Below are 22063 nucleotides of genomic sequence, written 5' to 3'. Positions count from 1 at the left end.
TACATCATCAAGTGAGAAACAAGCCTTCAATGAAGAATTGAGCCTAATGGTGAAGAACTTCAACAAGTTCTACAAGAGTAGAAGCAAATAAAGAAGTTACAAGTCAAGGTACTACAATGACAAAAGATCTTCTAGTCGTGAGCGTAATTGCTACAATTTTGGAAGACCCAGACACTACTCCAGTGAGTGTACGCCCCCCTACAAAAGAAGAGAAGAATCACCTAAAAGGAGAAGCAAAAGAGAAGAATCACCTCCAAGGGAGAGAAGGAGTAGAGATGATCGTTATGAACGAAGAACCTCTCGCAAAAGCAAGGATTCGGAAAGGAAGGACAAATCATCAAGGAGCTATACAAAACACAGAGATCAAGCTCATGTTGGTGAATGGGTATCCGGCTCCGACTCCGACCACCACTCCGAGAGAAGTTATCACTCCGACTCCGAATATACTCAAGATGAAGGTGTTTCCAGTCTAGCACTTGTGTCAACCAACTCCTATGACATATTTGACTCACCAAATGAAGGAATTGGAACATGGCTAAAGGCCCAAAGGGATCACACCCCGAGTATGTTGATTTCAATAGTGATGAAGATGATTTGCTAGGTGATGATGATTTACTTTTTGAAAACTCTAGTGATGAAAACTATGATGAACTTGCTATTAATCATGCTACTCAAAATAAAACGAATGATGATGATAAGAAGGAGATTGAGCGTCTAACTAAAGAACTAAACTCTTAAGTTAGCTCATGAAACTACCTTAGAAGATCATCGGGAGCTTTTAAAGACTCATGAGAAGCTACGCTTTGAAAAGCTAAACCTAGAGCAAGAGCATGGGTTCTTAAAAGCAATCAATGATGATCTTCATAAGAAAAGTTCTTCTTACATTGCCAAGCGTTTACTCTTGTCTACTTACATGCCTCAAGTAAAATCTAGCAACAAGAACAAGAAAGATTCTTCATCTAGTAGTAACAATAATCATGCTAAATCCAATATTGTTGCTTCTAGTAGTTCTCTTGATTCCACTAATGATTCTCTTAGCCAAGTTACACTTGAGCAAGAAAATAGCTTATTGAAGGGAATTATAGAGAAAGGTGTTTACAAGAGCCTTGACGGAAGTAAGCAATTTGAGGAAATTGTACGCAAGCAAGGAAGGCACCGGAAGAATCAAGGTGTTGGTTTTGAACATCAATGGCAATGGAGTTGAGTGCGAAGAAGATCAATACCCCAAGACGAAGTTTGTTCCTCAACAAGAGAAGTATGATCCTACTTCTTTAAAGGGGACATAGGCTCAAGATGATGTTCCACCACAAGACCACAAGCAAAAAGGCAAGGACAAGCTTCAAGAGGAGATTGATGCATTTTCTAGAAGCTCCTAAGGCCTTGGTCAAGTGGGTTGCCAAGACTACATCAAGTTCTACTTCATCAAGTACGACTACAACTCCAAGGATTCTCATCAAGTTGATGTGGATCCCGAAGAAGAAGAACTAGAGAGTTCTTGAGGGTGACTCCGCCAACATATTTCACTCATATCATTTTGGCAAGAACAAGTGCAATCAACTTCCACATCTTGCACTAGTTCAAGGAGTCACCAACCCTCTTGTTGGTAAGACCAGGGACAAGGTAACCTAATGCTTTCATGGACATCGTCTTGTGTGTACTTCACTCTATGTCTATGGATATCCTTGTTTTTTCCTTGTGGGACTAACCCATGTAGATATTGAAATTGCAACTCACTCCAATAGATTGCTCCAAATGATCTACATCAACATTGAGCATCCACATCTTCAACATCTACATGAAGTCATCACCGACAAAACCCAAGGTTAGTTCATCCCTCTTAGGGGGGATATCACATCTAGGGGAGCTTTACTCTAAGAACTGAGCTAAAGCAACTCTAATGTTGCGAACACAACAATGCTTGATGTAAAAGTGGTAACCCCACTTGTGCTTAAACAATGAGTATGACCTACGATCAAATGTTTTCATTTGACTCCTTAGTCAATATACTCCTATATAGATGACCTAGTCATCGCCAATTGCTTGATAGATGCTAGAGTGTTTGTGCATGCTTTGTCACATATTTCATTTGCCATCTTATTGTGTGAGCATGTTGATTGCATATTTTTCTCATTCAAGGACATCCATTTGTTGCTTTGATTGTTTGGCTTTCTTTTCTGCCAAGTGGATGGACAAGAATGCCTAAAAACTTCCACACTATCCCAAGGGCTTTACTGGGCACTTTATTGAATTTTATCATGTTCCAGTGAATTTAAACAATTCTGTTACTGGAAGCAAAAGTTTCTGTTTTTGCACAGAATCAAGTCAACTATCATCCACACTATCCCAAAGGCTTTACTTGGCACTTTATTGAAACAAAAGCTATAAAACATGATTAGTACAATAGTCTAATCATGTGAACACATAAAAGCAGTAGGGGTAAATGTTGGGTTGTCTCCCAACAAACACTTTTCTTTGATGCCTTTTTAGCTAGGCATGATGATTTCAATGATGCTCGCATAAAAGATAAGAATTAAAACATAACAGGAGCATCATAAATCACATGGCAAGTACATTTAAGTCTAACCCATTTCCTATGCATAGGGATTTTGTGATCAAACAATTCACGGTAGCAAGAATCAACTAGCATAGGAAGGCAAAACAAGCAAAACTTCAAGATTTTCAACACATAGAGAGAGAAGTTGATATTATTGCAATATGTAAAAGCATAAGTTCCTCTCTCATAATAATTTTTAGTAGCATCATGAATGAATTCAACAATATATCTATCACATAAAGCATTCTTTTCATGATACATAAGCATAGCATTTTTATTACTCTCCACATAAGCAAATTTATTCTCATGAATAGTAGTGGGAGCAAACTCAACAAAATAACTATCATGTGGTTGAAGATTAAAATCATGATGACAAGTTTCATGGTTATCATTAATCTTTGTAGCATACAGGTCATCACCATAATCATCATAGATACAAACTTTGTTGTCATAATCGATTGAAACCTCTTCCGAAATAGTGGAATCATCATTAAATAAAGCCATGACCTCTCCAAATCCACTTTCATAATTATGAGAATAAAATTCTACACCCTCCAAAATAGTGGGATCATCATTACATAAAGTTAACGCCGTTCCAAACCCACTTTCATCAATATAATCATCATAAATAGGAGGCATGCAATCATCATAGTAAATATTCTCATCAAAAGTAGGGGGACTAAAAATATCATCTTCATCAAATATATCATCCCCAAGCTTATGGCTTTGCATATCACTAGCATCATGGATATTCAAAGAATTCATACTAGCAACATTGCAATCATGCTCATCATTCATGGATTTTGTGCCAAACATTTGATCGAATTCTTCCTCTATCAATTGAGCACAATTTTCCGATCCATCATTTTCAAGAAAGACATTATAAAGATGAACAATATGAGACCACCTTAGTTCCATTTTTTTGTAGTTTTCTTTTATAAACCAAACTAGTGATAAAACAAGTAACAAAAAGATTGAATTGCAAAATCTAAAGATATACCTTCAAGCACTCACCTCCCCGGCAATGGCGCTAGAGAAGATCTTGATGTCCATTACGCAACTTTATTCTTGCAGACTCGTGTTGGGCCTCCAAGCGCAGAGTTTTGTAGGACAGTAGCAATTTTCCGTCAAGTGGATGGGCTAAGGTTTATCAATCCATGGGAGGTTGTCGTGGGAAACCACAGCCACCTATGGGCCCATGAGCCCCTTGTGGTTCGGCAGGGGGTGAGCACATTACACAAAGAGCAAAGAACGTAGCACAACACGACAAATATCACACGGGCAATTTTACCCAGGTTTGGGCCGTAGCAAAGCGTAAAACCCTACTCCTGCTTTCGTGGATTGATGATGGATTGTGGTGGAAACACAACGCTCTAGCCCGGCAAGGTTGCCTCGGGGCGAGAACGGCTATGCGCGTATGAGTGTACAAGGGTCCAAATCCTTTCTATGGTTGCCACGGGCCTCCTTGTATAGATCAAGGGGTCACCATAGTGGCAAATCAGTCATCGTGCATTGATTGGATAGCAAACAATGCCATCATACCTAACTCTGCAGACAGGGCAGAGCGCCTTAGATGTGCCACTTAGTGTCACATCACGGCATGCCCAGCAAGCCTTGCCGGGCAGTTCAGCCAGCTTCTCTCCTACCTGCATGACACGTCTCTAGACGGGTTTCATTTGGAGGTGATTTCCATAGGAAGTGGCTGCCATGTGGCAAAAACAGCCACCTAGTCACTTGGGGGCTTGACACCGCACTGATCGGTCACTTGCATCGCTGTGAGGTGGAGCGGTGGAGCCCTGGCGGGGTAGTTTGCCTTTGTAGGGCCCAGCGGGCCTGCCGGGATGATCTTGAGGCTTGTCTTCAGGGTAACCTCGACCTCACCAGGCTCGCCTGCCCGGCAAGGGAGGTTTTCCCTTAGTGATATCTCGTTCTTTTGGCTTGACTTGGTCTTCTTGACCTACACTCTGATTCCATCAAAGAGTTGATCTCTTTTGCTTGGCCTGGTCTTGGATGTTGCAATCTTGCCGGGCTGGTGGTTTGCTGTCCGTGCACAAGTCAGAGGGAAACATGCACCCCTGTTTGTGTACCCCGATAGAAGCCCCCGGGCCTGAGCCATACGTGTCGCTTGGCACGTTGGGTGAGGCCCCGAACAGTGCACAGACACATGGCGAGAGAATTTTGCGCGTGTAACGGTTTGTCATGATAACCAAACAAATCCAACGTCCACTTCACGTAATTACTGTGGGTCGTGCTATAGTGGGACTGCAGCATTTATTGTGAAACGGTAACTTTATGAAGAGTCGCGCCCTCCCCCACGTCCTTCCCTTAATAAAGGGAAACGCGGAAGGGCACTGCTCATTCGCTGCTTGCTCCGCTCCTCTACCATCTTCTTCCACAAGCCAAACAACCATTCTTCCTCCTCGCCCGTACTTGTTGCTGATCCCCTACCCAACTTCCTCCCCCATCCACGCCGGAGCTCGAAGGAATGGGGAAGAAAGCTGCCGCCAAGGGGAAGCAGACGGCCACCGCAAAAGAGGCGGCCGCTGAGGGGAGCAAGAGAGCGACGGAGCTGGATAGGAGGCGGAGGGGAGACATCGTCTTCATACCATTGAATCTGGACAGCGAAGTGTTGAAAGCAAGGTACGGATACCTGTGGGGGAGGGAAGTCCCAAAAGGGCATGGCGCACCCAAAGTTCTGGCAGAGGGGGAAGAGGACCCGCAAGATTCATACTGATTCTTCTGTGCGTATTTCATCTGCGGCCTCTGCCCTCCCTTCTCGAATTTCTTCGAAGCAATGATGGTGATCTATGGATTCCATCTTCTGGATTTCATGCCAAATGCAATGGCCTGTATGGCGATTTTTTCCCACTTCTGCGAGAACTTCGTTGGGGTTGCCCCCAATGTCAATTTGTTCAGGCACTATTTTGTCCGACGGGTGGAGAACAAAGCCTACCATTCCGGGAACATAAGTTGGATGCCACGGGTGGTGAGGGGAAGCTGGGGCTATCTCTCAGGTCAGCAGCACGGTAGATGGGAGGAATGGAGAGCAGATTGGTGCTGGATCCAAGACGAGCAGGCCCTAGATTTCTGCCAAGCGAGGACAGGGTGTGTTGAATGTGGCAACGATTGGAGGGAAGTCGGCCTCTCCGACGACAGGCTCCGCCCGGCAATAAACAGGATCACCCGCCTGAAGGCTGCCGGGCTAACTATCGAGCATGTGGGAGCCGACTTCCTCCTTCGTCGCTTCACACCACTTCAAAAGAGGGACATGTTCGCCTGGGAGTATGGAGATGCAGCGAATAGGATGAGGTTGCTCCCAGGCTTGACAAACAACCTGTCAGTCTATGGCCATGCTTGGTTGTGTTATCAACCGTTTGGCAGCTTTGGGTTGTTCAAGTTGCCGGAAAATGTCATCCCAATGAACATCAATTCCGCCAAGGACCAGATCTTGAAACGGATGCTAGATTGCAATGCTCATGGAGTTTCGGGTGACTGGAAGTTACCCACGCTCGACGAAGAGCTCACATGGTCCTCTACTCTGGTCGAAAGGGCTACCAGAGTGGAAACCAGAATGTACAAGTGCACCTCCAAGGTGGAGGAGGCGTACATCAGGAAGCGACTGGAGGAGGACAAGGTGCTTCAAGCTGCCGCGATGGAGAAGGCTGGGAAGGCAGCAAAGGGAAAGGAGAAGGCTGAGGACGAAGGTTCCTCCCACGGCGGAAGCGAGGCACACAAGCCATAGAAGAGGCTGCCGGAGATGATCCTGCCGGGGCCGAACATGTCGGGGACGAGCCTGCCGGGGATGAGCCTTCCGAGATTGAGGCTCTGTACAGCGTGACAGCAGAGGCCCAGGAGGAGGAGGAGGTTGAGGAGGCAGGGGAGCCCGAGGAGGAGTGGCTCACGGCAGGCCTCCAAGCCCCCGAGCCAGTCTTGGACCACCACCCTCGCAGGCGGGCTGCCAATCAGGGAGCAGTGGCTCTGGATCCCGCGCCTGCCGCTAAGAAGGTGAAGAAGATTACCTCCAAGGGCAGCAAGCCGGATGCGGTTGGCCCATAGTCCTCTTGCCTCGCTGAGGCCAAAACCCCTCTCGCCAAGCAATCAATGGCTGCGGGAGTTGACTCCAGCTCCCAGTCCGGCTCGAGTTCCTCCCAAAGCTCGTCCTCATCGGAGCCCCTTGCACCTCGGCAAGGCTCAAAGTTGTCGGAAAGCTCCGTCCCTCCACTCCAGAAGAGAAGCAGGGCGCCCTCGCCGCCCATGGAGTTTGAGTTGAGCTCCATGCTCATTGATGAAGAGTAAGGAAGACCACTCCTTTTTTCCTCGCAGTAGTTTCAGTATGCTTGCTTGCACTTGTTGACTGATCTTGCTTGCCGTTCTTGACATGGAGGAGGAGCAGGAGATGGAGACTCTCATCCACCGGGCAAAACGGCTCAGGCGTGCGGAGCCACCGAAGACTATGGAGGGTACGGGCCTGGTGGGGAGCAACGCAAACGACCCGACACGAAGCCCCCGGCTTAGCCCCCAGCACGAACGCACGGGATTGGTCTCTCCCGTGGGGAGCTATTCTGGAGAGCTCCCAACCTCCCGGGCTGGAGGAGGAGGAGAGACGACCCAGGGCGAGCCCCTTCAAGAAGGGCTCGCCCCGCCTGTCATCCAATTTGAAGGTTCCTCGGCAAGGATTGCCACGGAAAGGTCCATCCAGGATGACGCTGTGGTTGCCATGGAGGAGGACAGAAATCATGGCCCAACAGCTGATGTTACCGGGGAGATTGAAGCTTCCGCACGGCAGACCTCTCCGGTTAACTAATTTGCTCCTTTTCCTCGCTTCTTTCTTTTATCATCTCGCCCCATGCTTCTAGCTCTCTAATGCTTCCGCTTCTTTATTATTGCTCGTTGTTTTCCCTTGCAGTCCCTCAGGCCGAAGAGCCTGAACTACTGGAAGAAGTGGCCAGCATAGGGAGGGATGTCACGGATGAAGCCGCCAAGATTGTTGCCGCAGAGGGGCAGGGACATGCTGTCGGGAGTGTCAATGAGCCCCCGACAGAAACGGAGAAAATCCTCGACGGCACGCCAGGGGCGGGGGCGATGGTCGAGGAGAAGGTCCCACTCCAAAGCATGGATCCCCTCCCCTCCTCTAGAACCGCGGTGGGGGCCTCGACGTCATCTTCGAGCCAGTTGGTGTTGGTGCTCGCGCAGCCTGGGCTCGGAGCCCCCAGCTCATCAGTGGCAGCGAGCATGGAACTTGACGAAGAACTCTAGTGCATTCTGGCGTCGCTGTACCAAGGGGTCGACGAGGCAGGCGATTCTGTTGCTGTCGTGATGGACTTATCCTTCCTGGAGTCCATGGCGGTAGGTATTAAGGAGATGCACGGCCGGCACAGCTAGAAATGGCAGGTGCTCAAGGAGCAGCGCAAGTCCGCCAACAAGGTGGATCAGCAACTGAGGGACAAGGGCAACAAGCTGCGCGATTGGCACGGCAAGCAGTTCCAGGTCCTGATGAAGCTGTGGGAGACAATCTTGATGGCGAGGGAGGATGTCATTGCCCGGGAGGCTCGCATGGCGGAGCACAAGGCACTTTTGGACGCCAGGGAGCAGGACATCTCTTCTCGGAAGAAGAAGCTAGAGACCACCCTTCGCACCAGGACGATGATCTGGAGGCCCTCGTGCAGCAGTGCACCAAAGAGCTAGAGGACAAGCACAAAGCCACCCTAGATGCCCTCACTGCTGATTCTGCTACCCAACTAAAGAAGCTTGCTGACGACCTTGCCGCTGCATCCACCCCAAGACCGACCTCGACAAACAGGTGGCCAAGCTAACTGGAGAGCTTGCCGGGAGCGCCGAGGAGGTCACGACCCTCAAGGAGGACGCGCAGAAAACAGAGATCCTTTTGAAGGATATACAGTCACAACTCTCCTCCAAGAGCCAAGGCCTTGAGACTGCCAACAGCACCATTGAAGACCTGAAGGCTAGGATCGGCAGCTTGGAGAGCTGGGTAGAGTCCAGCAGGGCCTGTGAGCAGCAGCTGACAAAAGACTTGGACACCGCCAGGCGTCTTCGAAAGGAGGCAGAGGACAAGATGGCGAACCATTCCGAGCAGCTCGACCTCTGGATCAAGAGCTTGATTGATATTGCCGAGCGTCTCACTGCCCAAGCTGCAGCGATGAGCATGGAAGGGCCGGTCTTTTCGGCCAGCAGGCAGGAGGCCCCCAGCGTCAAGCTAGGGGTCTTCTTCAACGAGCTGATCGACAAGCTGAAGGCGCATGAAGAGGGAAGGGCCGGTCGCTTCGTGACTGAATCTCGGAAGCTTGCCCGCAACGCCCTCCTGATGGTTCTGAGCAACATCGCCTACCGCCATCCGGATCTCAAGCTCGTCGATGGCTTCAAGAAGCTGCCGGAGAGTGCAGACATTTCTATCGCCGAAGAGAAGGCTGCCCCCTCACCGACAAGGTCCTTTCTGTCCCAACAGCTTCACGAGGTTGCCAGGCCCGACACTGAACTATCCCTCGCCTCTGCGTTGTCCAGTAATAAAACATGATGCATGTCCTGTGTTTAGACATTGTAATTTTTACGCTTGCATGGAACTGATGTTTTGCTTAATCTTTGATTGCGTGTTTATCCCTTTTAAATCCACCCGCAGTGTTCACATGATTAGTCCCTATACATGTTTTGGTTGCCTGCCGATATCATATTGCCGCGATTTTTGTAAGGGTCAGACCCTTAGCATTCATCTTGGCGTGGATGCGTCCCGGCAGGTTTTTCCTTGGTAGTTTTCGATGAAGCCGCCCATTCTGCGAGCAGGCTCGAAACAGAATGAGGGTGCAGACATAGAACTAGCAAGGTGCCATCACATGAAGGATTTCCTCATACGAACAGTTCGATATCCAAGGGATAAAAAAATGTGAAATCTTAAATTCATAAGGGAGTAATGACTGTATGGACTTAGCTTTTGTCCATGCTTCCTCTCATTCCTTTCAGCCACAAGCGCTTGCCGTGTTCGCATGCTTCAGGAAGGATGGATGTTGTGCGCGCAGTTCTCTGGCTCCCGGCAGGGGCCGATAGAAAACCATATGTATATTGCGGGCGACAGGACGCGGTGTAAGGTACGACCGGTTTCTCCCTCCTCCTCTCCATACTTTCTAGACAATGTGGTGGCGGCTGGCATAGAAGTCACGCTAATGCGGATGACCTTGCCGAAGCGCACTTGCCGGGGCATCGATCAACGGATTCGCACCAGTGCTCCACTCAGGATTTCCCTAAGTAGGGTAAATGCTGAACCGAGTTTAACGCGGTACTCATCGACATTGATGATGCTGGAACCCAGAGTGGCTCGATTGTCGATAAGTGAGAGTGGAGGAAAGAAAAACCTAGTATCTATGCCTTTGTTCCTTTCCCTGGGACGGGACTTGCATGGCGACCACGCCGCTCGACCCATTGGGGTTGGCTCGCCGCCATCATTATTGATTCTTGCCACTGCAGCAGCTGTGGCGGAGGGAGGCGACGGAGATCGAACAGGATGTGGGGGAAGCGATATCGCTCCCTGATACGTCTCCATCGTATCTACTTTTCCAAACTCTTTTGCCCTTGTTTTCGACTCTTAACTTGTATGATTTGAATGGAACTAACCCGGACTGACACTGTTTTAAGCAGAATTGCCATGGTGTTATTTCTTGTGCAGAAATAAAAGTTCTCGGAATGGCCTGAAACTTCACAGAGATAAGTTTTGGAATAAATAAAAAATATTGGCAAAAGAATCAACCGAAGGGGGCCCACACCCTGGCCACAAGGGTGAGGGGCGCGCCCTCCATCCTTGTGGGCCCCCTGGACCTCCACCGACCTCAACTCCAACTCCATATATTCACGTTTGGGGAGAAAAAATTAGAGAGAAGGATTCATCATGTTTTACGATATGGAGCCGCCGCCAAGCCCTGTTCTTCCTCTGGAGGGCAGATCTGGAGTCCGTTCAGGGCTCCGGAGAGGGGAATCCGTCGCCATCGTCATCATGAACCATCCTCCATCACCAATTTCATGATGCTCCCGCCGTGCGTGAGTAATCCCATCGTAGGCTTGTTGGACGGTGATGGGTTGGATGAGATTTACGATGCAATCGAGTGAGTTTTGTTAGGGTTTGATTCCTAGTATCCACTATGTTCTAAGATTGATGTTGTTATGACTTTGCATTGCTTAATGCTTGTCACTAGGGCTCGAGTGCCATGATTTCAGATCTGAACCTATTATCTTTTCATGAATATATTTGCATTCTTGATCCTATCTTGCAAGGCAATAGTCACCTACTACATGTTATGATCCGGCAACCCCGGAGTGACAATAGTCGAGAAACTTCCCGGTGATGACCGTAGTTTGAGGAGTTCATGTATTCACTAAGTGCTAATGCCTTGGTCCGGTGCTCTATTAAAAGGAGGCCTTAATATCCCTTAGTTTCGAATAGGACCTTGCTGCCACGGGAGGGTAGGACAAAAGATGTCATGCAAGTTCTTTTCCATAAGCACGTATGACTATATTTGGAATACATGCCTACATTATATTGATGAATTGGAGCTAGTTTCGTGTCACCCTATGTTATAGCTATTGCATGATGAATGCCATCCGACATAATTATCCATCATTGATCCATTGCCTACGAGCTCGTTTCATATTGATCTTTGCTCTGTTACTTTTCCGTTGCCACTGTTATGATTGCTACAAAACTGCTACTGTTACTTTTTCCATTGTTACCATTACTTCCATACTACTTTTCTACTAAATACTTTGCTGCAGATATTAAGTCTTTCAGGTGTGGTTGAATTGACAACTCAGCTGTTAATACTTGAGAATATTCTTTGGCTCCCCTTGTGTCCAATCAATAAATTTGGGTTGAATACTCTACCCTCGAAAGCTGTTGCGATCCCCTATACTTGTGGGTTATCAGGACTCCCCCTCTCCGTTCCCATCATCCCCCGCCTCTTCTTGGGCTTCACGGATGATGAAGCCGTTTATGAAGAAAACAATGATGAAGATGACGCGCTTCGTACGCTTCTCGGGTACGCGCAAGCGCCCAACCCCCTACCTGGCGTGCCAAAGATGTCGTGGGAAACCACGGCCACCTATGGGGCCATGAGCCCCTTGTGGTTCGGCATAGGGGATGAGCACATTGCACAAAGAGCGGTGTCGCCAGTAACCACGACCACCTATGGGACCAAGGGCCCCTTGCTGGTTTGGCGGGGGGATGGCACGTTGCACAAAGACCAGAGGAGCGTGGAGCAGCATGACAGAGATCACACGGGCAGTTTTTACCCAGTTCGGGCCGCCGTGAGGCGTAAACCCCTACTCCTGCTTTGGTGGATTGATGGTGGAAAAATGGTGGTGAGCGCAGCGCCCTTGCCTGGCAGGGCTGCCTCGGGGCAAGAGCAGCTACACGAGTATGGATATGTGAGGGGTTGGATTAGCCAACCAGGCAACCAACCCTTTATACGGTTGCCTTGGGCCTCCTTTTATAGACAAAGGGGTTACCACAGTGGCAAATCAGTCATTATGCACTGATTAGATAGCAAACAGTGCTATCATACCTAACTCTGCAGGCTGACAGAGCGCATTAAATGCGCCGCTTAACGTCACATCTCAGCTCGCTCGGCAGGCCCTGCCGGGCTGTTTTGCCAGTTCGCACCCGCTCGCTTGACAAGCCGCAGGACGGGTGTCATTTTGAGGTTTTCCCTGTAGGAAGTGGCTGCCATATGGCGAATAGCAGCCACTCAGCCACTTTGGAGCTTGACACTGCACCGATCGACAACGTGCGTTGTGATGAGGTGGTTCTGCCTCCGCGAGCCCCGGCAGGTCTGCCGGGACGACACGAATGCTTGCTTCCGAGGGTGACCCATCCTTGCCATGCTCACCTGCCCGGCAAAGGAGGTCTCTTCCTTTAGTAGTATCTTGCTTCTCTAGCTAGTCTTGGTCCTCTTGTGTTGCACGTTGGTTCTTCGAAGAACTGATTCCTTGAGCTCTGATCTAACCTTGGTGCTGCAACCTTGTTCTCGTGCCTGTGCACAGTCCGGGCAACGGACCCAGGGTGGTTGCACCAACAGAAGCCCCCTGGCCTGCCCTGAAAGCGCCGCTGGGTGTCGTTGGGGTAGGCCCTAATAAGTGCACAGGCAGAGGCGTGGAAACGGCTGGCCCCTTGATATCTTCTTTGCTCCTTCATTATCTTGAGTCTGGGCCAGTTTCCGATTTTTCCCGCGCGTTGTGTAAAGCCAATCGTGGTGGGGCCACTCTTGTAATGGCCCGTGAATGAATTTAACGCACGGGGGAGTAACTTTCCCATTCACTCTTCCCACCACGCCCTTATCCTTAGCCACGTACGTCGCATGCATTGCGTGGGGTAGGTAACGGAGGCGCGTGGTGCGGGAGAGCACCAAGGAAGGGGCCCGGTCTTCTTGAATTGGCGGAGGAGGGCAGCGGCCACCCGGTGGGGGATCAGCTCTCTCCCTCGACCTGCCTATGAAAGGAGGGGCGGGGGAAGAGTGGTGGCATTCATCCTTGCATCTCTTCTCCCCCATCCTCTGTTTTCTGGTGGTGATGCTGATAAGGAGAACCCGAGACCAAGCCCCGGGCAGTGACTTGAGGTTGGTGACACCAAATGCTTGTGCTGATGCTTGGGGAGTGATCCTGGTCCAAGCTCGAGGAAGATGCGGTGGACTGGTCGTCCGTGGCGTGGGAGATATCAAGCTTCCCCATTGCGGGAAAATGCTTGTTTCTCCCGCCATGGTTGGTCGTCCGTTGCGTAATGCGGCATCTCACCTTGAGCTGCTGCCATTTGTTGGCCTAGCGACCAGGTCCTCGGTGCCTCCGACGTCCACCCGGGATGCAAGGTTGGGGATCGTTGGTAATCCCAGCACTGCCCCTTCCGGTGGATTTGGGGCTGATGTTGAAGGGAGGTGGGCCTTCCTGCCTGCCAAGGTGAGGAGCAGCGCGCCCCGAGCCCCCTGGTCATCTTGGCCCTTGGCTACTTCTCTGGGGAAGGCGTCGGGCTGGGGTCCTGGCGCTTCTCTGGAGCGGTGATGATGGAGATGAAGCCAGGGAAGACGGAGAAGGCGGGAGGCAGGCCATCAAGTCGGAGTACGATAGCACCGACACGTTCGTCTCGTACTAGTGACCTGCTGCCTCGTCTTTCTGTCTTCTCCTTCCCTTCCCCGGTACCGTCATCACCGTTTTCCTGGTTGTCGGGGAAGGGGTCGCTCTCTTGGCGTTTTCGCCTCCTCCACAGTAGTCTTCCAGCTGAGCTCCGACGGCCTTCCCTGTTGATGCCTGTGCTAGTGCTTCCAACTGGTCCTGGAGGTGGCGACCGAGGGCCGCTGGGGTGCCCCCTTCGTCCTCCTCCTTCGCAGCCTTGCCACTCCCGATCTTGTAAGGCTGCGTCCGGCAGGCCATGACGGGATCGGGATGGGCTCTTACTTGGGCGCTGCCCATGTCCTCTTCTCTTCCCACTGCACTACCCAGGATAAAAGGAACAGGGAGAGGAGTTTATGGGGCACTTATCTTTTTTCAGTCTTAAATCTGTAGGCACTTGCCAAATTTTACTTCAAATAATGTAATCTCTTGAATCCATGTATGTGTTCTGTAAGGTCTGTACTTGTTTAATCAGCATATTAATGAAAAAGATGAACCTTGTCGGGGACTTGTGCATGTATATGTCCATGCAGAGGTGGAATGCCTCTATATTTTTTAAAAACGACTTTCCCCCGGTAGGCTATCCTGCCGGTACCCTCTGTTTGTTGCCGGAGACTTAAGCCTACCGGGCATAAATAGTGAAGAGGGACCATCCCCCCTCCAATCTTTCTTCAGCAAAGGTCACTGCAACCATCCTGGCCGAAGCAACGTTCGCGTCAAGGGATGGGAGCACCTAAGCTTCAAAAAGCGGCGAGGTTTTCTTATGCACAAGTTTTTACTTACAGAACACGTATGGACAAGAGATAGAACTCATTTGTTTGGCTTGCCTAAGACCGTAGTGCTGGTTCATCTTTCCAGCTCCCCTTAGAGGCAAAAATCCCCGGCAGGAAACTTCAGTTTTATGCAACTGGAAATGATGCCAGATGCGATCCTATCTACATGAGTATGCAATGCTCATGAAATGCTTATGCATGCATGCAACTTGTCAGGGTCCCCCAACGCTTCATTCAGTTCTCTGTTGCTCAGGGTCTACGCCTGGCTTTGTACAAGGGGTTACATGCAACTGAGGCAAGGCCTGTACAAAAGGGTGGTTGCCGGGCAGGGCCCGACAGCCGCGCCTTATGGGTAGAACTTGTGGAGATGCTCAATATTCCATGATTTTTGCAATTGAATGGCATCTCCGGTCTCCAGATGGACTACCGGGTCTGGTGACTCGAACTACCCGGTAAGGGCCTTCCCACTCCGGCATCAACTTGTTTGTACCCTTGGCGGACTGAACGCGCCTAAGGACAAGGTCGCCTTCCTCAAAACACCGAGCATGAACCCTGCAGCTGTGATAGCGATGCCAAGCTTGTTGATAGCGTGTAGCATGCGTAGCAGCCCGGAGACGATTCTCCTCAAGAAGCATAGCGTCGTCACGCCGGTGCTGATCCTGCGCTACTTCATCATAGGAAAGCACTCGAGGTGACCCGTAAATGAGTTCCGTGGGGATAATTGCTTCTGTCCCATAGACTAGGGAGAAGGAGTCTGTCCGGTAGCCTTGTTTGGTGTTGTTCTGAGGGACCAGAGGACTGCCGGTAGCTCATCGATCCATCGCCTGCTGCACTTCTTTAGCGTATCAAATGTTCTAGTCTTGAGTCCTCGCAGCACTTCAGCGTTCGCCCTCTCAGCCTGTCCATTGCTTCTGGGATGTGCGATAGATGCGAATGAGATCTTGGTTCCGAGGGCATGAATGTATTGCACGAAGGCGCGACTCATGAACTGGGTACCGTTGTCGGTGATGATCCGTGCTGGGACCCCGAAGTGGCACACCAATCCTTTCAAGAACTTGATAGCTAACTAAGAAGTCACCTTTCTCACAGCATCTACTTCCGGCCACTTTGTAAAATTGTCGATGGAAACGAACAACAATTCAAAGCCCCCGGCAGCTCGGGGGAAAGGGCCGAGGATATCAAGCCCCCAGAGCGAAAACAGTCATGACAAAGGGATTGTCTAAAGAGCTTGTGCAGGCAGATGTATGTTCTTGGAATGGAACTGGCAGGCTTCACACTTGGTGAGTAGCTCGACCGCATCTTGGAGGGCTATAGGCCAATAGAATCCTTGCCGAAATGCTTTCCCAACTAATGCCCTTGATCCAATGTGGGAGCAGCACATGCCTTTGTGTATTTCTGCCAGCAGTTCCTTTCCTTCTTCCCGGCAGATGCACTTCAATTTCACACCGTTGGGCCTTCTTCTGTATAGAGTGTCATCGACAAACTGGTACATACTGGCCTTCAGGCTACTCTTTCAACTTCCTCTTGCTCATCAAGAAGTTCTCCAGTTTGGAGGAAATGGACTATGTGACTTGCCCAAGTTGGAGCCTGGGGCTCGGCAACGAGGACTAGCGGCACCTCCTCATCCGCGGGAGCGTGTACCTCGACCATGGGGACCAGTGGCCCGGTAGGAGAGCGCAGCCCATCAAGTGATGGGGAGTTGTTTCCGGCAGGGTCCCTACCAGGAGCCCTGGGAGGCTCTACCGGGAGAGGCTTACCAGAGTCCAACTTCCTCCTCTTTCTGGCCATTGTTGCCGGGGATACGTAGGGCTGAGTAAGATGGAGAACAAAAGTTCCTGGTTCCACATGAAGTTTTTGCGCAACACACTTTGACAGATGATCAGCTATGTTGTTTCCCGCACGGGGTACGTGCTCTGTTTGCAATCCGTCAATGTGCTCCTCCAATCTCCTCACTTCCTCAATGTATGCCTCCATCAATGGACTTTGTTAATCCTTGTTGACTTGTCTCACCACAAGTTGAGATTCTCCTCGAATGATCAGCTTCTTAATTCCCAATTCTGTGGCAATCCTAAGCCCAGCAAGAAGCCCTTCATGCTCTGATGTATTGTTGGTTGCCTCCTCCCATGGAAAATGCATCTGGACGACGTACTTCAAGTGTTCTCCCGTGGGAGCAACGAGAAGCATGCCAGCCCCTGAACCTTGCAAGGAGAAGGCACCATCAAAACACATGATCCATTCTTGGGGTGCTTCCTTGCCGGGTATAACTGTTTCCAGCACTTCCTCATCAAGGGTTGGCATCCATTCTGCAATAAACTCTGCCAATGCCCTGCTCTAAATTGTTGATGTGCTCTCAAACTTCAGGCCAAAGCTGGATAACTCCAAAGCCCACTGCACTATTCTGCCAGTTGCCTCAGGGTTCCAGAGTATCCTTTGTAATGGGAAGCGGGTGACAACTGTGATCTCATGGGCTTGGAAGTAGTGGCGCAGTTTCCTTGAGGCCACGATGAGGCCAAAAATCAACTTTTGCACACCATAGTACCTCGATCTAGCCCCCTGCAACAGGGAACTAACGAAGTAAACTGAGCGCTGCACCACTTTCTTCTTTGCCATGTACTTGGGGTTGTCCCTGCTGCCGTGCTCCTCTCTTTCCTGACCCTCATCTGGCCCTGCCGGGCTCTGCTCACTCTCAGATTCCTCTACTTCCCTCTGTGCCACTAGGGCTCCACTAACCACTTGATTAGTTGCCGCTAGGTACAGCAGCGACGGCTCTTGTGGTTTTGGGGCAACCAAAGTGGTCACAGAGGACAAATAGGCCTTCAAATCTTGTAAAGCTGCGTCTGCTCCCGGGGTCCACTTCATGGGCCCTGCCTTCTTTAAGATTTTGAAGAACGGTAGGGCACGCTCGGCAGACTTGGAGATGAATCTGCTATGCGTGGCAATGCACCATGTCAGACGCCTCACATCCTTGACTGTCCTGGGTGCCAGGATCTGCCTGATAGCCTTGATCTTATCGGGGTTGGCTTCGATCCCACGATGGGACACAAAGAACCCAAGTAGCTTGCTGGAGGGAACGCCAAATTTACACTTCTCCGGATTCAGTTTCAAGTTGATCTTGCATAGATTAGCAAATGTCTCCTCCAAATCCTGAATAAGGGTTGATCTGTCCTTGGTCTTGTCCACAATATCATCCACATAAGCCTCAATGTTTCTACGCAACTGTGTTTCAAAACCAATCTGGACTGCTCTTGCAAAAGTGGACCCGACACTCTTTAACCCGAAAGGCATGCGCACAAAGCAGTGCGTACCACATGGGGTGATGAACGAGGTCTTCTCTTCGTCTACCTTGGACATTAAGATCTGATGATATCCACAGTATGCATCCAGGAAGGAGAGCAAATCACAACCTAAAGTAGAGCCCACAATCTGGTTGATGCACGACAAGGGAAATGGGTCCTTCGAGCAAGCTTTGTTGAGATATGTGAAATCTATGCAAAGCCTCCATTTTCCATTAGCCTTGCGTACGACCGCTGGGTTTGCTAACCATGTTGGATGCAGCACTCCTCTGGCTAGACCAGCTGCCTCAAGCTTCTTAATTTCTTCGGCAATGAACTGCTGACTCTCCAAGGCCTACTTCCGAACCTTCTGCTTAACGGGTCGGGCATGTGGGCAGACAGCAAGGTGGTACTCGATTACCTCACTGGGAACACCAGGGATATCAGATGGTTGCCAAGCAAACACATCGACATTCGCCCGCAGGAAGGCAACAAGCGCGCTTTCCTATTTCTCATCAAGGGTGGCATTGATAGTAAAGGTACCATCGATGCCAGCCAGCCCTGCCGGGACCTTTTTCACATGCAGTGTGGCGTCCTTGGATTTCTTGTTGTTGGAACTCTCCGGCAAGTCATCAACAGGTGCAGCGCATTCTGGAGAGATACACTTCTTGGATTCCTTGCTGGTGTCCATGCTATCCTTCTTCTTTCCTATGCTTTCCTTGGAGGGGACTATTGCTGCCGCGGCCTCTGTCACGACTGCGTCCCGGCACATCTTATCCATGCAAAATGATTGCGTCTTTCTCATCTGACCGAATGGAAATGACTCCCACTGGCCCTGGCATCTTCAAAGTGTTGTAAGCATAGTGGGATGCCGCCATGAATTTTGCCATTGCTGGTCGTCCAAGAATTCCATTGTACGGCAGGGGGAGGTTGACCACATCAAACACAACCTTCTCAGTCCGATAATTCAATTCTCCCCCGAACGTCACTGGCAATGTGATCTTCCCCTTAGGATGACTCGTGCTGGTATTTATCCCTTGAAACGTGCTTGTGACCTTGAGCTCTTCCTCTGATATCTGAAGCTTGCTGATAACCTTTGGGGAAATCAGATTCAAACCGGCCCCATCGTCAACCAATATCTTTGTGACCTTGAGGTTGCGAATCATTGGAGAGACCAATAATGGAAAACATCCTACCACGGTGGTGCGGTCAGGATGGTCCTCTTCATCAAAGATGATGGGTGTGTGTGACCATTTGTGTGGCTTCCAAGACTCTACCGCTGGCTCCACGGCATTGACCTCACACGCCCATCGTTTAAGTTGGCGGTGAGAGGAGTGCAAAGATGCACCCCCGTCGATGCATAGGGCGTCAATGGCCTTTTGGAATTCCTGCTCGCTGGTTTCCTCTTCATCCCCTTCATCAGTCTCCTTGTTGCAAACCTCCTTCTCCCGGCCCCTGGCGGGTTTTCCTTGGTTCCGAAAAGCCTTGCCTGGGCGATTTACTTCACCGCCTCGGCCCTTCCCGCCAGCGCCATTCTGACCTTTTTCCTTGTCACGCTTCTCATATTCAGCCCTCTGCCTCTTCAAGAGCTGCTCAACCTGATGACACTCTTGGAGATCATGGCCTTTGGTCCGATGGATCTTGCCGTATGGCCCATCGCCTTTCCCAGCCGTCTCGGCAGCCACAGCCTCCCGGCAGTCAGCGCACGCGGCAGCTTCCTTGCCCGGGGCTTCAGCCTTAGCCTTCTTGCCGGTACTAAGCGAGCCTGATCCTTCAACGATCATCACTGCTTTATCCTTGCGCCTCTTGTTGCGCTTCTTGCTCTTCTTCTTCTGACTGGTGGATTCATCATCATGCTCTGAGTCGATGTCGATGCAATCTTCCTCTCCAGGGAGTTTCCTTCCCTCCTCCATCCGGGCACACTTGTCCACCAAGGTGTAAAGCTCCTTCACAGTCTTGGGCAACCGCACATTCATCTTGGAGCGTATCCTGCGGTTGCACACATTGGACTGGAAGGTAGCTATCACAGCTGCCGGGTGGATATTTGGGATATTCCTGTGGACTTTGCTAAACCTCTACAAGTACTTGCGGAGGGTCTCCCCCTCTTTCTATTGGAGAAGCTGCAAGTCACTGGGCCGCCCTGGTTCTTGATGGCCGCCCGTGAAGGCGCCAATGAACTCATGGCACAAGTCAGCCCATGACGAAATGGAGTTCTCCGGTAGGTGCATCAGCCAAGACCTCACATTGGACTTGAGTGCCAAAGCGATGGTGTAGATCCTCAAGAACTCTGCCGGGTTCAGCCTCCCATCATACTTCTCAGGTATCTCTGGCTTGAACGTGCGAGCGGATGGCCAACCGACTTGCCGCAGCTCACGAGTGAAGGCAGGGCACCCAACCTCGAAAGGCAGGTACCTGCCATCCTGGAGCGCAGGCTCGTCGACGTTGGGACCATCATACCCATTGGGCCGGAGGTGGTCGTCGCGGCGTTGGTCGATGACGACGCGCGCGGCTCCCCTCCGCCTCTCCTCCGGGGCTCGCCGTTGGCCTGGACATGCTCGAGGGTCAGAAGAGGCCATCAAGACGTCGTCGGGTTCTTGATTCTGCCGCACCCGCGCTGGTTGCCGTGGTGGGGACTATACAGTGGGGGTGGCTCCTTCCGTACGACCAGAAGTGCAAGTCGTTGTCGTCGCTTGAGGAGGCCGTGGCGGGCCAGCTCGCTGTGAGCCCCTAGCCTCGGTGAAACCAATCAGACTCTGGATGGTGGATCTTCACTCATCCATCTGATCGGCCGCCGGCAGGAACCTCAATAGCAGCTGGGCCCGTGCCATATCTTCCGAAGCGGTGCTTAGCATTGGTGATGATGACGTAGATCGTACTGTCGCCCGGCTTCTGACGGTGCAGATGGCGACGGCGTCGCGCCCTCGCTGTTGCGAGCCGGCCACTTGGATGGCACGGTGATGCGGTGAAGGCGCTTGAGGGCCAGTGGCTCCATTGGGCGCAGCGGCTGGGTCGTCCTGCTCCAGGAGAGGCGCACGCGCTGCAGCCGCGCTCGTGGCGGGGGCGGCCGGAGTGCGGTGATTCACCCCGGATCGGGCGCCACCACTATTATTGTGCCCTTCTGTGAGGGGAAGAGGTATAGATGGAATAGCCCCTTCATTCGTACCTCACGGAGCATGACCACTTGGGTGTTGCTAATGCTGCTCTCCTTCGGCGCCTCCCGCCCTTGCTTCGGCCGCGGGGGAGGTGGTGAGAACACCGCCTGCACCGACCGCATCCCTCGCAGCGCCCACATCCTCGTGCGCCTCTGCGCCTCCCGCGGTGTCGGTGGCCGCGGGCGGCGGAGCCTTCGAGGTGGATAGGTGAGCTGCAACACCGGTTTTCTTCTTGGGCGCCATGGTGGATGGAGCCGTCGATGATGACAATGGCGATGAAGATGACGCGCTTCTCACGCCTTCAGGTTCGCGCAAGTGATCCCCCTACCTGGCGCGCCAAAGATGTCGCGGGAAACTACGGCCACCTATGGTACCAAGGGCCCCTTGCTAGTTTGGCGAGGGATGGCACGTTGCACAAAGAGCAGAGGAGCGTGGAGCAGCATGACAGAGATCACACAGGTAGTTTTTACCCAGGTTCGGGCCGGCGTGAGGCGTAAAACCCTACTCCTGCTTTGGTGGATTAATGGTGGAAAAATGGTGGTGAACGCAGCGCCCTTTCTCGGCAGGGTTGCCTCTGGGCAAGAGCAGCTATGCGCGTATGGATATGTGAGGGGGTGGATTAGCCAACCAGGCGACCAACCCTTTCTACGGTTGCCTTGGGCCTCCTTTTATAGACAAAGGGGTTACCACAGTGGCAAATCAGTCATTATGCACTGATTAGATAGCAAACAGTGCTATCATACCTAACTCTGCAGGCTGATAGAGCGCATTAAATGCGCCGCTTAACATCACATCTCAGCTCGCCTGGTAGGCCCTGCCAGGCTGTTTTGCTAGCTTCGCACCCGCTCGCTTGACACGGCGTAGGACGGGTGTCATTTTGAGGTTTTCCCTATAGGAAGTGGCTGCCATGTGGCGAATACTAGCCACTCAGCCACTTTGGAGCTTGACACCGCACCGATCGACGACGTGCATTGTGATGAGGTGGTGCGGTGAGGTGGTTCTGCCACCGCGAGCCCTGGCAGGCCTGCCGGGATGACACGAAAGCTTGCTTCTGAGGGTGATCCCATCCTTGCCATGCTCGCCTACCCGGCAAAGGAGGTCTCTTCCTTAGCAGTATCTTGCTTCTCTGGCTAGTCTTGGTCCTCTTGTGCTGCACGT

This window comes from Triticum aestivum, chromosome 5D (assembly GCF_018294505.1).
Source record: "Triticum aestivum cultivar Chinese Spring chromosome 5D, IWGSC CS RefSeq v2.1, whole genome shotgun sequence".
NCBI classification, from domain to species: Eukaryota; Viridiplantae; Streptophyta; class Magnoliopsida; order Poales; family Poaceae; genus Triticum; species Triticum aestivum.
The sequence above is the reverse complement of the archived record's forward strand: the minus strand, read 5'-3'. Positions refer to the sequence as shown.